Source organism: Jaculus jaculus, chromosome 6 (assembly GCF_020740685.1).
Source record: "Jaculus jaculus isolate mJacJac1 chromosome 6, mJacJac1.mat.Y.cur, whole genome shotgun sequence".
Taxonomy (NCBI): domain Eukaryota; kingdom Metazoa; phylum Chordata; class Mammalia; order Rodentia; family Dipodidae; genus Jaculus; species Jaculus jaculus.
This window is the reverse complement of record NC_059107.1, coordinates 30,614,542-30,628,392: the sequence shown is the minus strand read 5'-3', so window position 1 is coordinate 30,628,392 and position 13,851 is coordinate 30,614,542. Positions and strand designations below refer to the sequence as shown.

At 46.3% G+C, this 13,851-nt stretch overlaps 1 protein-coding gene across 1 annotated transcript in view; it reads right to left on the bottom strand.

The window, feature by feature from the left end:
• Sfxn1 (sideroflexin 1) overlaps window positions 1-13,851 on the bottom strand; it is a 50,218-nt gene that overhangs the window by 36,120 nt on the left and 247 nt on the right. The window lies entirely within an intron of this gene.

Below are 13,851 nucleotides of genomic sequence, written 5' to 3'. Positions count from 1 at the left end.
GTGGAGGCAGGAGAATCCAAAGGTCATAGGTCAGGTAGTCTAGAATTTGTAGGCAGTGGCAAGAAAGCCCATCTCAGAGAAGGTGGAAGAGCACAGAGGCCTTGAGGCTGACCTCCAACCTCTGCGTGTGGGTGAGCACACAACACACACTCCCAGATAAATAAATCCAAAAAAAAATTAAAGGTGATGGGAGAAGATGGGCCAGAAGTGCAATGTTTTTTTTAAACATTTTATTTATTTATTTGAGAGCGACAGACACAGGGAGAAAGACAGATAGAGGGAGAGAGAGAGAATGGGCGCGCCAGGGCTTCCAGCCTCTACAAACGAGCTCCAGACGCGTGCGCCCCCTTATGCATCTGGCTAACGTGGGACCTGGGGAACCGAGCCTCGAACCGGGGTCCTTAGGCTTCACAGGCAAGCACTTAACCGCTAAGCCATCTCTCCAGCCCTGTTTTGTTTTGATTAAATGCAAGGAATTCAGCAGAATCTTCACGCATGCAGGCTGGGATAAAGGGTCTCATTTTTAGGTAACAGAAAGAAACACTGTGAGACGTTACTTAGGAGCATGTAGTCAGCTTGCCCTGAACCCAATCCTCTTTACACCCCAGGTGTAACCCATAGCGACCTGCTACTGGCCACTCCCCTGACTTGTGGTTGGCAGAATCACGGCCCCCAGAGCCTGATCCACTGAAAGTGAAACGCTAGTCTGCATGGCAACGGGACTTTGCTGATGGCTCTCAGTTCGGGATCTTGAGATGGGGAGACCACAGTGATGATCTGGGTGGGCTCCGTGTCATTACATGAGCCAGGCAAACGAATACAGGCAGAGCAGGGTTGGAAGTGTGGCCAGGCAGTGTGAACAGTGTAAAAGCCACCAGACTGGAAGAGGCGAGGAAGGGACTCGTCCCACAGCCTCCGGGAGGAAGGCTGCCCCAGTTACGAGGCTAACAATGAGTCTGTGTTGTCTCAGGCACTAAACCTGTGGCTGCGGCACCATTTCCCTTAATTGCAAAGGAGTCTAAGTTGTTCTATTCTGGCATAAGGCTAAATTAGACATAAATTAGAGGTGATAACTTGCGCTTTCCATACTCCAGTATTTGAATTAAAAAAAAGGAGGAGCCAGATAAACAAGGTAGCATTTGGAGTTCATTTCCAGCAGCTAGAGGCCCTGGAATGCCCATTTTTTTTCTCTCTCTCTCTCTTCTGCATCTTTCCCTTTCCCTCTCTCTCTCTCAAAAAAAGAAAGAAAGAAAGAAAGAAAGAAAGAAAGAAAGAAAGAAAGAAAGAAAGAAAGAAAGGAAAGCCTGCACATTAACCAGTAACATCACACCACTAGCATCTTACAATAAAACAGCGGATATCAAGCCAGACACACTTTTAATATTTTAATTACTTACTATGAGTCCATGTTTCAATCAGACAAGCTTTATTTTTTTTCAGGCTCAATTTTTGTCTTTAAATAAGTTTTCACTTTCTCCACACTAAAGGAACTGCCCAGCATCTCTCTCTCCTCTTTATAATTAGCATTTCTTCCCCCCCTTCTTTCTTTTTCTTTCTCTTTCCTTCCCTTCTCTTTTCTCATCCCTTACCCCTCCTGTCTTTTGTTTCTTACAAGAGAAAATCTTCAATAACACGCTAAATCATCAGGCCCAGCCTATGTGCAGGACTGGGAGTTGACCCTGTGCTTGGAACCAGGGAGCAATGTGTGAGGCATGTGGAGGAGGGGCAAAGTAGTGAGAGGGGAATGACGCTTGGTCCAGCTCCACCGTGGATCGAGTGGACCAAGGAAGGGGATGACAGCCTTGGCTACTGAAGGGAGCCTGTGTGTACACATTTTTCCTCCTGTCCATCTGAGCACCTGCCAGCTGGCTGGAAGCATAGGGTACTTCCAAGAAGAAGTAGAGAGACGGGCCTGAGCATCCAACACTCACTGTCAGCCTGACTGAGGATGCTACACACACCCCTGAGGTCACGGTGCTGGGGCACGAGGTGGAGCTATCGAATGGACTGCTTCCTGGCTTGTGGTCCTGGATTTGTCCTGGGGTTGAAACTTGGCAAAGATCAAATCCCTTTTCAGGGAATTATTCTTGCATGCCACTGAGTGGGAGGCACCGGCATGAACCAGGAAGTTCATGGCAATCCATGGTGAAGGTTCTCTAGCAAATGAGTCTTAATTAGGGAAGTTCACCATGAGCTCAGAGGAAGGCATTGAGTATCCCAGCCTCAGGATGATGGGTGACCAGAAAGTCACAGGTAGTTCAACAGAAGGCGTTAAAGAACACCTTCTGACTGCAGAAAATGTAAAGCTAATGAAAAAATGCCCAAAAAAATGAAATAGGAAACTTTTAAAATATTTATTTGAGGGAGAGTGGGAAAGAGTGGAAGAGGCAGATATATAGAGAATGGGCATGCAGGGCCTCCAGCCACTGCAAATAAACTCCAGATGCATGTGCCACCTTGTGCATCTTGGCTTGTGTGGATATTGGGGAACTGAACCTGGGTCCTTAGGCTTCGCAGGCAAGCGCCTTAACCTGCTAAGCCTTCTCCCCAGTTCCAAAATGCTATACTTTTAAAGGGACAGATGAAGCACATTGAGAATGAATGTTCAAGAATGTGTGAGTCCATCAGCTTTGGGCTGGAGAGATGGCTTAGCGGTTAAGTGCTTGCCTGTGAAGCTAAGAACCCTGGTTCGAGGCTCGGTTCCCCAGGTCCTACGTTAGCCAGATGCACAAGGGGGCGCACGCGTCTGGAGTTCGTTTGCAGAGGCTGGAAGCCCTGGCGCACCCATTCTCTCTGTCCCTCTATCTGTCTTTCTCTCTGTATCTGTCGCTCTCAAATAAATAAATTAAAAAAAAAAAAAAGAATGTGTGAGTCCATCAGCTTCATAATACCTGAAGCAAGTGAAAGACGCCTAGAAGAATCAAGACATGGTCTACGGGGCTCTGACAGACAGAACTGCAGGAATGCCATCTCTAGGCGACTGGCAGGGACAAAGGAGACAGAGGAACACAAATCCCATCCATAGGAGATTTAAGGACTGCAGATTGACAGCCAGAAAATGCCATGGGTCACAAATTATGTTGGCACATTTCTGATGTTCCACAAATTCAGTTTTCATGGTCCAAAGAAACCATGGTGTGGTAGTTTGAATGAAATGTTCCCCATAGCCTCATGTGGTTTGAAGACTTAGTCCCCATCTGCTGGCTGCTTGGGAGAGTTGTGGAGCCTTTGGGAGGTGGAGCCTTGCTGGAGGAGGTGTGTCACTGGGGAGGGGGGTGGACCTTGAGGTTTATTAATCCAGTCCCACTGGGTAAAGCTATAGGTCACTCAGATTCCTTCGTCTCTGTTGCTGATGTGGAGATGTGACCCAGGCTTCCTGCTCAGGCCTGCCACGCTTTCCCTGCCATGATGAAACTTCCCTTGAAACGGCAAATGGAAATAAACCCTTTCCTCCCATGAACTGCTTCTACGTGTGTGTTAAGTCCCATTAAGGAGAAGGTGACTGCTATGTGTGCAATGGGGAGTGCAGAGAAGCAACAGCAGCTAGCCTAATTAACAACAGGGGCACCAGAAGAAAATGAGCCCTGTGTATTTAACTAGTTGAGTTGTAACTCCTGGATGTTTGACCTATGAGTGTTACTTTTTTTATTTTATTATTTATTTATTTATTTGAGAGCGACAGACAGAGAAAGAGGGGGAGAGAGAGAATGGGCGCGCCAGGGCTTCCAGCACTAAAAATGAACTCCAGACGCATGCACCCCCTTGTGCATCTAGCTAACGTGGGTCCTGGGGAGTCGAGCCTCGAACCGAGGCCCTTAGGCTTCACAGGCAAGCACCTAACGGCTAAGCCATCTCTCCAGCCCAAGTATTACCTTTGACTTATCAATTTTCTTCACTGATATTTGACCAATTGAGATATTAACTCTGACCACAGTCTTCTTAAAAAATGTTTTATATTTATTTGAGATGGGGAGGAGATAGAGAGAGAGAATGGGCATGCCAAGGCCTCTAGCCACTGGAAACTAACTTCAAACTCATGTGCCACAGTATGCATCTGGCTTATGTGGGTACTGGAGAATTGAACCTGGGTTGTTAAGCTTCACAGGCAAGCACCTTAACTGCTAAGCCATCTCTCCAGTCCCACGGTGTCTTATCTTTCATTTGAGACAAAGAGAGAATGGGCATGCCAGGGCTTCTGGCCGCTGTAAACCAACTCCAGACACATGTGCTACCTTGTGCAGCTGGCTTACATAGGGCCTGAAGAGTCAAACCTGGGTCCTTAGGCTTTGTAGGTAAGTGTCTTAATCACTAAGCCATCTCTCCAGCCCTTCCCATGGTATCTTTCTGATGAGTGCATTTTTGGTTTTTCGAGGTAGGGTCTCACTCTAGCTCAGGCTGACCTGGAATTCACTATGTAGTTTCAGGGTAGCCTCAAACTCATGGAGATCCTCCTACCTCTGCCTCCCAAGTGCTGGGATTAAAGACATGTGCCATCATGCCCAGCTTAATGAGTGTGTTTTTAAACCTGGGCTGGGCATAGTCTCACTCTAGACTGTACCTCAAAAGACCAAATCCATCAATCAATCTGTGGTTGGCTGACAGCACTTTCACTAAGAAACAAGGTCATTTTAAGTTATTTGCTTAACATTTACTATTGTTTACTCTAAGATCTCACCATCAACTATTGTTCCTAGGAACCATTAGTAGTTCTAACATTATTCTGAACTTGAATGAGTGACCACATTATTTTTACATATTATATGTTGACACAACTCTTCAAAAGAGACAGGAATAATCACTCCAAAAAAAAAAAAAAAAAAACTTGTCGAAGATGGGTTGGAGAGATGGCTCAGTGGTTAAAGGTGCTTGCTCACAAAGCCTGATACTCAGGTTCAATTCTGCAGTAACCACATGAAGCCAGATGTACAAAGTGGTGCATGTGTCTGGGGTTTGCTTGTAGTGAAGGGAGGCCCTGGAGCGCCCATGCTTTCTCTCTTCCTCACCCTCTCTATCTGTCCCTCAACTAAACACATACATAAATATATATATTTTTTAATTTCTGAACTTTAATCTCTTAGCTAAGGTTGTTTTTAAATTATTTATTTATTTATTTGAAAGAAGAGAGACAGACAGACAGAATGGGTGCACCAGAGCCTCCAGCACACTGCAAATGAACTTCAGATGCATGTGTCACCTTGTGCATCAGGCTGCATGTGGGTGCTGGGGAATCGAACCCAGGTTGTTAGGCTTTGCAGGCAAGCACCTTAACTGCTGAGCCATCTCTCCAGCCCTGAATTCTTATCGGTGAGGGTAAGGGACGACAGAGGCATAGCTCTACTCCTGGCTCCAATCCATGCTGCTGCAGCCCTAGATCCCTTTGCAAGAGCCTTTCCCAGGCAAAACCTGGATTCATAGCTTCGATGATGAAATCGACTTCAAGATGTGTCAGGTATTAAGCCAAGCTGGAGATTTTGTTTAAAAATTCCAAATAAAGGTGCTCTGAGAGAGAAAAGTATATCTGAGCAGACAAGTGAAAAAAAAAATGCAAACAAAGAAACTCCCCCTCACGAGAAAAGAACCTCTCCCAAATGGAGGCCCCACAGTCCTTGAGCCTACACCGTGGGTGGCACTCTGGTGACTGCCCAGCTCACGGTCATCTGCCGGTATACTATTTTTCTTATTCTAATCGTTTCTAATATACATTTTTATTTATTTATTTATTTATTTATTTATGTATGTATGTATTTATTTATTTGTGTGTGTGTATGTGTGTGTGTGTGTTAGGGCTTCTTGCTGCTGCAAATGAACACCAGACAGAGGTCCTACTTTTGTATTTGGCTTTCTGTGGCTACAAGGGAATTGAACCCAGGCTGACAGGCTTTGCAAGCAAGTAAATGCCTGAAGCCACTGAGCCATCTCCCCAGCCTTCTAGACTATTCTTAGTCATTTCTTATTTTATTTCTTGTGTTTTGAAAGATTTTTTTTTAAAATTATTTACTTGCAAGGGGAGGAGAGACAGAAAGCGAGAGAGAGCGTGAAGAATGGGTTTACCAGGGCTTCTTGCCACTGCAAACGAACTCCAGATGCACGTGCCACTTTATGCATCTGGCTTCATGTGGCTACTGGGAAATTGAACCCAGGCCATCAGGCTTTGCAAACAAGCATCCTTAACCAGTGAGCTACCTCTCCAGCCCTCTTAATCTATTTCTTGTCCATTCACTTCCCTGCCAATCCCTTCCCTGGCACTGTAAGTGACGGGTTACCCAGTACACTATAATTCTTACCTGAAAAGAAGAAAGGGAAAATATCAAAGAACACTGCTCACACAACCTCAACCAGTAAAATTTCCTTAGGTTTCACAGGAGTCAGGTACATGTGGGGATGCCTGAGGGTCAGTACACATCATGGAAACCATAGAAACAACAGTTCTACCTACAGCCCCAGGCAAGATGGCACCTGCATATAAGCTCTCCATCTTCCAACTTGGCCAGCCTGATGCCAGTAAAGCCTTTGTGTCTCTGCCTCTCTGGTTTTTAGCCTCACTGGTTGGCAATGGAATGAGATTCCTTGGGATCATAATGGTACAAGCCTATGAGGAATGCAAGCTGTTTTCTTCAAGAAGAATCCTGTGAAGACATGACCGCCTCCCTTCTAGGAAACACCTCTTGCCTGACATCATACTGGCAGTTTACAGCTATGTAAGGGTAAGGACAGCCTCCCCTAGGCCCAGAGGCACATCCATCACACAACCACCCTCATGGCTGGGTGAACAGCCTGTCCCAATGTAGCACTATTCAAATTAGTTTACTTAAGCAGTGAGTTAGCAATTGAATGAACTTGTAATTCTGGCTACAAGCCACACATTCCTAACCTCTACTAGCTGTTGTGTTGGCTTAGATACCCTGGATGGAGGAGGGTGGGCTGTGTGTAAGAGCTATTGTTGGGCTGAGGGTAAAAACCTATGCTTGTAGGTGTCCCCGATCTGAACTCAAATCCTGACTCCCCCAACCACTTGGAGACTCTGAACACATGATGCAACTGCTTAGCTTTGGAAAAAATCTTTATCAACACAGATAGGACATTATCTATTAATAACCACTAATATATACTAATTGCTTACTTACTCTAGAAGCGTTCTTCATAGCACTGATCTAAACCTTCTAGCCATCATCACCCCCATTTGGCACAGCAAAGCAGTTCATTAACTTGCTCAGAACTGGCAGTGCTCAAAAGTATTGTGGTATTAAAGGGGGAGGGAGGACAGCCTGGACAGAAGGTGGAAAAAGCTGAACCTTAAAACCATGGACTTGGCTGGTAAATCCCCAGGGTCCAGAATTGAGTGGCCCTCCACAGCGATCTACTGGCCAGGGATATCCATGAGGTCCCCCAAACAATGTAGTCCATGGCGAAAACACTTGATTACCTGCCAGAGCTAAAAGGTAAGACCCTATTGCTGAAGACGCCACAGGCTGCAGTCACAGGATATTCAAACACCATGCTAGAACCAAAAGGGAAACTAGCTCCCTGCTGGCTAGTCCTGATAGAGCTGGAAAGCCCCACGGGAGCTGCTGGAGGACAATGGTCACTAACTGCATGAATAAGCAGGAGACCCTGCAGACTATGAAATCAACCAACCAGACAAAAAGTACACACTTGTGCAATAGTGGCACACAACCTTGGCAGGTAACCAGCTGTTCTCTGATTGAACATGAAGTCCACTCACTGGGAGAGATCGCATATCTGGTACTGGAAACCAAGCCATAAACCCATAGTCAAGAACCTTGGACATCAGAGAGAAGCCCCCACTGCTCTCTGGAGAAGAAGAGGGGGCTTGCATACTAAAAAAAAATATATACCTGTCAAATAGCTTTGCATTCCCCCTTTAAGCTAAGCTACTCTCACTCTTGGTTGGAGAATCTGTTTTGTCTTACAGATGGCATAGAAAACAGAGGAGAGCCAATGTCCATCAACATGACAAGAAAAGATAGCCGACTGCCCACCGTGAGATGTGTCACCCCTACCACTTCTGCTGGGGCACAGGGAGTGTGCAAAGGAAGTGGCAACACAAGTACTGCTCACACTGCTAGCCTGACAACCAGCTCCAGGGTGACGTTGATTAACAATGTGGTCAATCAAAACCCATCAAAGCAGATATCCAGAGGCTACAGAGAACTCAACACTAAATCAGACTGCCAACAGGCTTGCCATGGCTCAGGGAATGCTACAGAAGAGGAGGTGGGAAGACTGTCAGAGCCACAGAGTAGGTAGGAATCCCCTGCTACCCCACAGGGACTAAGTGAGGCCTTTATGACACCACCGTGGATACTATGATACCATTGGGGAGGGCCCCCCCCCAGGGTGGCAGAGGAGGGGCTGAAAGAACAGAACCTGTTAAATGTAAAATTTTTAAAATATATGAAATAAAAGCAATGCTTAGGATAAATAAAACAAATCCATTATATTTATTATAATTATATATTCCAAACAAATACTGCTGGCATCATACTTGCATTTATGTGCAAGAAATAAGTAACTTTCATCAATCTCAACAACAACAAAAAAAATGTGGTGGTGCACACCTTTAATCCCACCAGTAGGGAAGCAGAGATAGGAGGATTAGGAGGCACAGGTAGGAGGATCACCATGAGTTCAAGGACATCCTGAGACTACATAGTGAATTCCAGGTCAGCCTGGGCTAGAGAGACCCTACCTTGAAAAGTAAAAACAACAACAAATTGAATCTAAATTACTTGGCATCAGGACCTCTGCTCCCTTGAGAAGTGCCTGTGACTGGGGAAAACCTTGTCTGAAAATTCAATATTGAAAGAGACACAAGGGAATATTCTATGGCCAGATGAGGTTGGGAAACATTACTGAAAAGAATGTAAATGGAAATAAAACCAAACGGCTTAAGATTCTGATGCTCTTGCGAAGGGGGCATGCATAGTTTGATGCTCCACTGCACTGACCTGTCACATATCTCTGTTACTGGGCTTATTTGTCTTAGCTGTCCAGGGAGGTTCCCCACTCTGTGACGCATACTGAGGATCGATCAGTCCTGACAACCTATGGCATGGGAACTGGACCAAAAGGAAAAGACCAATTTGGGTTCGGATGAGTCTTGACACTAGATCCTCCCTTTGTGGACATGTCACCGGGGGAATTACTTTTAACCTCAAGTCTCAATTCTCTCAAGAATAAAATGGAGATGAGTTGGTTCACAGAGTTCGCAGGATCACCAAGCGAGGGTATACACGGAGATTTTATTAGTAAATTGCAAGCACCAAGACAGAGACCCCCATGAACAAGCCGTTCCTGGAAGGCAACGGCTCTATCTCCACTGCAGTTGAAGAGGGGAGAAAAGAGTGTGCTGCCCTAAGCTTCCTAAAGAAAGTTGGCAATGACTAAGAAAAAGATTTTTTTCACCCCAATGTAACTGTATCTCAAAAACTTTTAGGGCTGGAGAGATGGCTTAGTGGTTAAGCACTTGCCTGTGAAGCCTAAGGACCCCGGCTCGAGGCTCGGATTCTCCAGGTCCCACGTAAGCCAGATGCACAAGGGGGCGCACGCGTCTGGAGTTCGTTTGCAGCGGCTGGAAGCCCTGGCGCGCCCATTCTCCCTCTCTCTCTAGCTGCCTCTTTCTCTCTCTCTCGCTCTGTCTCTGCCACTCTCAAATAAATAAATAAATAAAAACTTTTAGACATATGCCAAGAAACTGTTGAATTCCCGGTCTGAAAAAAGAAATTTCCAGCCTTTCATAGAACATAAGTTAGCAGGGAAAACACTTTCTCAGGGAATGATTAAAAAGGCCTTTAACCTTGGCTAACGATTAACAATAGCAATGACAATATCAAACTGGAAACATGTTGGTTAAAAACGACTGTATTTGGAAGGAGATAAGTGTCAGGCCAGGGCATAGTCCAGCGGTTGCATGCTGGCACTGTGGGGGTGTGAAGTGGGGTGCGCTGCTCGGTTGGCGCACTGGGGGCCAGGCAGGCACCGGAGGCACAGGTGAGGGCTCCGGGGGTCCAGACGCTGGGCTCTCCGTGCAACAGTAGACGCTACCTCCTCCTTGTAACCTTGCACACTACTGACCATGCTTAGTACAATTACTCAGAGAATTCCACAAGTGTCCTGTTCAAGCTGACACAGCTTGGACAATTCCGTCCGATGATATGTCTAAAAGGGACAATCGCATTAAATCAAAGATCCTAAAAAGCCATTTGCTAATTTCGGTTTGGCTTTTAGCCAGCCATGTGCATCCAGCATCCCTGCCTATGGGCGAGGTCATGCGGGAAATTCAACCTCAGTTAAGAAAGTCGGACTCTGTAAACAGTTAGACTGGTTTAAAGGGCAAGCCCACCGAGCATTGGATTCCATTTTCTACAGACAGTATTGCATTGACATGGGTGGCCTGCTAACTCTGATCCCATACCTCATGAAGATTTCACCCACCATTAACTCGCAGGTGACAACGCATTGGTTTATACTCTAGTACCCAAGACCAACTCTGAGCATGAGTTCTTAGCACAACTTGAAGCTCTTATTAAATCTATTGACTTCTGGGGCCTAGGGTGATGGCTCAGTGGTTAAAGGCGCTTGCTTGCACAGCCTATGGGCCCAGGTTCAGTTCCCCAGCCCCCTTCGCAAACCAGATGGGCATTCATTTGCAGTGGCCAGAGATCCAGGCATGCCTCCTCCCAGCACTTGGGAGGCAGAGGTGGGAGGATCACCATGAGTTCGAGGCCACCCTGAGTGAGTTCCAGGCCAGCTTGAGCTACAGCAAGACCCTACCTTGAAAAACCAAAAACAAAACTAAGCAAAAATAAATAAATAAATAAAAATAAGTAAATATTTTAAAATATAAAAAATCTATTTAGGGGCTGGCGAGAAGGTTCAGCGATTAAGGCATTTTGCCTGCAAAGCCTAATGACCTGGGTTCAATTCCCCAGTACCCACATAAAGCCAGATGCACAAAGTGGTGCATGCATGTGAAGTTCATTTGCAGTGGCTGGAGATCCTGGCACACCCATTCTCGTTCTCTCTCCTCTCTAGGTCTCTCTTTTTACAAATAAATGAACATTTTAAATAATCTATTTCTACTTGAGATGGTAGCATCAGCCTGTAAAAACAATCAAATATTTGGGCTAGAGAGATGGCTTAGCAGTTAAGTGCTTGCCTGTGAAGCTAAGGACCCCGGTTCGAGACTCGATTCCCCAGGACCCACATGCGTCTGGAGTTCATTTGCAGTGGCTGGAGGCCCTGGCATGCCCATTCTCTCTCACTCTCTTTCTCTGCCTCTTTCTCTGTCTGTCACTTTCAAATAAATAAATAAACATAAAAAAACAATCAAATATTACCAAATTATAATATTCTGGAAACAATCCATCAAATGATTTACCATCCAGGCCACTTAAAAGAATCAACCCACAGATTATTCTACCAAAGTCCATGAAATTAACTTACCAAATAATAGCAATCAACTAGTTTGAACTTTGCACACTTACAGTTCTGACATACATACTTAATGTATGATATGCAGTCGTTATGTTTGTAGAAGAACGAGAGTGAATTTTTACTTTCTAAGGAAAAAGGTCGGCTTTAAAAACAAACAATGGGCAATGATGTAGTACCTATGCACAATGGAATTATATTCAGCAATGGCAGCGAGTACCAGGAGACCCAAGACCCATCAGTGCCATAGGAGAGAAACCAATTGCCTAACCAAAGGCAAGTCACCTCTATCACACCTGCCAGGGCCCAGGGGGCATTACAGAGGACATAGCAGATTAAATATGAGTGCTGCTCTCACTGGTAACCCAAGAGCCTCCTCTGTGGAGATGGTGGTAGATGCCGAGACTCAAACTCATCCAAACATAAAGTTAGAGCTCAGCAGTCAAAGAGACGTAAAACAATGTCCTGCAAAGACTCAGGAAACATTGTGGAAGAGTAGGCGGGAAGAATGTAAGATTCATAGGCTGGGATGATGTATTGTCCCCTGTCCTCCACAGAGACTGCCTGGTGCATTCACAAACACACAACGATCACAGATAATCCCAATGAAAGGGGTCCATGAGTTCGAAGCCACCCTGAGACTCCATAGTGAATTCTAGATCAGCCTGGGCTAGAGTGAGACCCTACCTAGAAAAACCAAAAACAACAACAAAAAAAAGTTAAAGAAAAAAAGTGAAAAAAAAAAGCAGCCTTGCTATTATAGATTTACCTTGAACCTCAAACCACAAATTGGCACTACCCATGATTCAAAAGAGCTAAATAGTCTTACCACCTCTGCATAGTGGGATAGAGACAGATGCCCTCTTTCATTCTAGGGCACCAGATGGCAATAAAGCCGGAAGGTGGGTCTGTCTTTGGGGTCACTGCTGCCTGGTTGTCCTCTTGCCTTTGTTTGCCATAAGGAGGGGAAAGGAATATGTTCCTTCCCAGGCACCCCCTTGCTATGCACATCCCATGGGGTTCCACAAAACTTTTACAAAGAACTTAAAGAACTTCTAAGCTGTAGCAGTTCCTTGCCAGACCAGCTCCTCTCCTGACAGTTTCAACCACTAGTGTCCCTTCCACAGACACCCACACAGGCTAAAAGTCCGCACCATCCATCTAGCCCCGAACACACAGTAGGAGCAGTTTGATATCATAACTGGACAGAAACTGATACTCTTCAAAACATTTTAGTTTTGCCAAGTGGAGCATCTGCAGTCCTAAGTGCAGAATGGGCCTGCTAGAGCTCCCAAAACGTCTTTGGGGACTAGCCATGTGTCCTCCAGTCTGTTCTGTCTCATAGAGAGACTGTAAGAGCTACAGAGTCCCCATGTTTACCTGCATACTGCCCTTGCCCCAACCCGGGACATGAGAGAAACTCAAGTGAACTAGTAACTGACAGAAAAGAGAGGATCTAGAGGCATCCAAGGCTGTAAGGAGGGCACAGAGAACACTCTGGCTAAGTCCTCAAACTCAAGTCCAGCTGCCAAGATGGGCCTTTCTATACAAATCTCAACACTCAACACCCTGGGCCTGCTTGGTGGAAGCCATCACTGTGTGTGTGTGTGTTAAAGATAAGCATGGGGCCTGTATACAACAAGGGAATGAAACAAGCCAAACCAAGGACTGGTGCTCTTAAAGAAGAGAAGGACACGGGGTAATGTTATAAAGATGTGGGGAGGCAATGTGAGATACTACACCAGTGGAAGGCATCTTTGGGGAGATAGTATTTAAACCCGATCCTCACTTGTGACTTTGGGCAGGTTACTCAACCTGAGCCTCAGTTTTCCAATCTGGATTATGGGGACAAACAGTAAGCAGCTGGTAGGGCAGAAAGAAGATGGAAGCGAAGTTAGCAGGCGCGTTCTTAATAGATATCGTGGTCACTAGCCGCTCTGGGGGAGCCTGGGGACTTGTGAGGGTGTAGGACCAGCACAGTTCCAAGGGTTTGCTTCCTCCAGCACACCGGTTCCCTTCCTTGGCTTAAGAGCTCCTGGGCAGAGGCCAAGTGGCCCTCGTCTCACGTCCGGGTCCCACACAGCGCCAGGGGAAGAGGTCAGAAGCTAGGAGGCCCGACGCCCAGGGGTCAGGGGCACCTGGTCCCCTAGCCATGGCTCGCGCCACCCTCGTGGTGGCCTGTCCCCGTGGCAGCCATCTTGGGTGCCTCCACTCAGCAAATTGTCACTCGATCGCTGGGGACAGCGTGGCAGGGTGCGCAGAGGCGTGGACGGATGCCCCCTCCCACTGGAGGACGTGTGTGTGTGTGTGTGTGTGTGTGTGTGTGTGTGTGTGTGTGTGCGCGCGCGCGCGCGCGGGGTGGGGGGTGAATCCCACTCCAGCCTCCGGGCCAGAGCT